The following is a 2,691-nucleotide window of genomic DNA, read 5'->3' as shown; positions in this document are numbered from 1 at the left end:
CCTTAGTGGGTCATTAAAATAAAATTAACTGTTTAATAAGTATTCATTTATTAGCCACAGTACAATGTCCATATTTTTCTTTCTAAAGTGTATTAATCATACAAATACACACATACACACTTTTGTAACTATAATAAAAAATATCAATATAAGTAACAAACAATTGTCAAAAAGTTTAAATTGCAAAAATCAACAATATTTACTGTAAAGTTATTCTTACTTAACTAATTATTAAATATTTATTAGTAATAAAATCGCTCTTTAAGTTCGTAATCAAATATCTATTTGAAAACAATGTTTCCTAACCAGTTCGGTAATAATTATGAATATAACTTATGAAAATAAGTTTATAACAATCAGTCATACCTAGTAGTAAGTAGTAAGTAACTACCTTGTACTAATATAATTTCTGCAGTCTATAACATGTAGTAAATTCAATCAAAAACACAACTGACACGTAAATGAGATCTTTTTTCCATTGTAAGTAGCTTTTGCGCATATATCTACGAGATCTTTTTGTAGTAAATATTATTTAGTTAGTTTTTTATTAATTATAAGAGATCTTTTTATAAAGATTAACTAACTAGGTACCTATTGTCGTTATGAGATCTGTTTAAAAGCCATACATATTTGGCAAATATTTATCCATTTCTTAAATTCTATAAACCCTCTCTTGTTTAAACATATAGGTTCCTTCCATTATTTCCTTAAGCTTATAGAAAATTAAATCGGGCGGATTAGGCCATTTAAAAGAATTTCCAGTAGTCAATGTCATTGTACTTATTTCGTACTCGTTCTTTCTCAAGCTTTCTATCTTACCAGGAAAATACTCCCCTTCATACTTAATTATTACGAAATTTCCTAGCGAAAACCTGTTTTTATTTGGTTTAGTTGCTTTTGAAGATGCAATTTTACTTATAGACAAATTCTCTAAATCCAAGTCTATAGAATCACAGTCTATTTGATTCTTTGTTTTTGTTATTTTCTCTTCGTCATCTTCTTAATTATAATTAATATCACTTTCAGCGTATGACATCTCCACATCTGACTCTTCTGAAGTCGAATCTTCTTGAACAGTTTTCTTAGTTTTTTTAATCTTGCTTTTATTGTTCTTTTCATTGGTTAACTGTTCTTTTAATTTATTTTTTTCTATTCTCTGTCTAGCTCTTTCGTCTTTTTCTTGCTGTTTTTTATTTTTCTCAGCTTCCTTTTTCTCGTGATATTCTTTCTAAGCTTTACTTGTTACTGTTGATGGAATTTTCTCTCGTTTCATTCTCTTCTTATTACTATCCATCCAATTTTCCGGCCAAAACAAACTCCTCTTAAAAGGAGATTGAACAATCACTCCCAAAACTTTTTCCAAAGACTTTTGTGGTATTGTGTACTGCGGTTCCATAGTACTAATGATAGATTGTTGAGATAGGTCATTTCCTATTACTTCAGGGAAACTGGATGAAGATGAAGGATTCGGTGGTGGAAGTGCTTGATCGAGTAATGTATTAACTGTGGAGGTATTATCAGGTTGTTGCCTTTGAGGATCTCCTGTTACTTCAGCTGAACCGATGGGTGAAGTAAGTTCCGGTATTAAGACAGGTTGGTTAGTAACAGTATCAGTCTTGGGGACATTGTTAGGTTGTTGCATTAGAGAATGTTTTGATCATTTATTATTTTTTGCACACTGTCTAGTAGCGAATCTTTTGTCAGTGGAATATGTCTTTCAGATAACGCTAATATCCACTTTTCCAAAATGTCTTCTTCCTCTTTAGTTAAAACTGTGCTCGGTCCCATAGCGCAACCCATTGTTGTTCTTCCCGAAATTTTATCATGGAGCGTAATCCTAGGTACTCCGAAACGTTTTGCAGCAACTGCAATCTTTTCGCCATTTTTTACAGATTCTACGGCTTTTTCTAACTGATCGGGAGTATAATTTTTTCTCGGAGCCATCTGTAAGAACCAATCATCGACACATATTATTCCCCAATAATCGTCACTTGTCGATTACTGGTAGGTCGACTTTAATTAGTTTACTTCAAATATCTACCAAACACGCAAAGTAAGAAGAACTATATTCGCTTGTCAAATGAAAAATGTTTCAAAAAATTATTATCGACACGTGTCGATTATTGGAAAAGTCAGTTTGTGAAAACCAGTGATCGACACCAACATTTTACTAATATCAAAATAACGGTAAACTTTCGTTATAACAAAAATCACTCCTATAGTTCTTATAATAACCCGTGAAAAACATAATATTCAAATAAATTACAATACATTAGTATAATTAACAAAAAAATGTACTCACTTCCTTAAGGATTTCACTAAGAATTGTTCTTATTTTCACCGGTACTCCAGCCGCAATCAGTTGTCACACCGCCATTTTCAAACAAAATGGCGGATTTCGCTCAAATGTCAATGGGAGCCAGTCAAAAGTGTGCTATCTATGGTACAGTGTTGCCATATTAAGAAATCGGTTTCCTACTCTTATTTTATTGAATCAAAAAATAAAGTGTCGGTTATTGGTTCTTGTCGGTCATTGGTGCCACTACGTTAACCTCTAAAATACGGGCAGACGCCCATGGTTTTTTCACATGTGCACAGAATCCGTTTGATTAACATAAAAAGAACGGAGCTGATGTCAAAAGCTTCTTTTGCACTTCTATTTTGAATTCAATCACTATTTTCGGTTTAAAA

Source organism: Choristoneura fumiferana, chromosome 16, assembly GCF_025370935.1.
Source record: "Choristoneura fumiferana chromosome 16, NRCan_CFum_1, whole genome shotgun sequence".
Classification (NCBI taxonomy): domain Eukaryota; kingdom Metazoa; phylum Arthropoda; class Insecta; order Lepidoptera; family Tortricidae; genus Choristoneura; species Choristoneura fumiferana.
The sequence above is the reverse complement of the archived record's forward strand: the minus strand, read 5'-3'. Positions refer to the sequence as shown.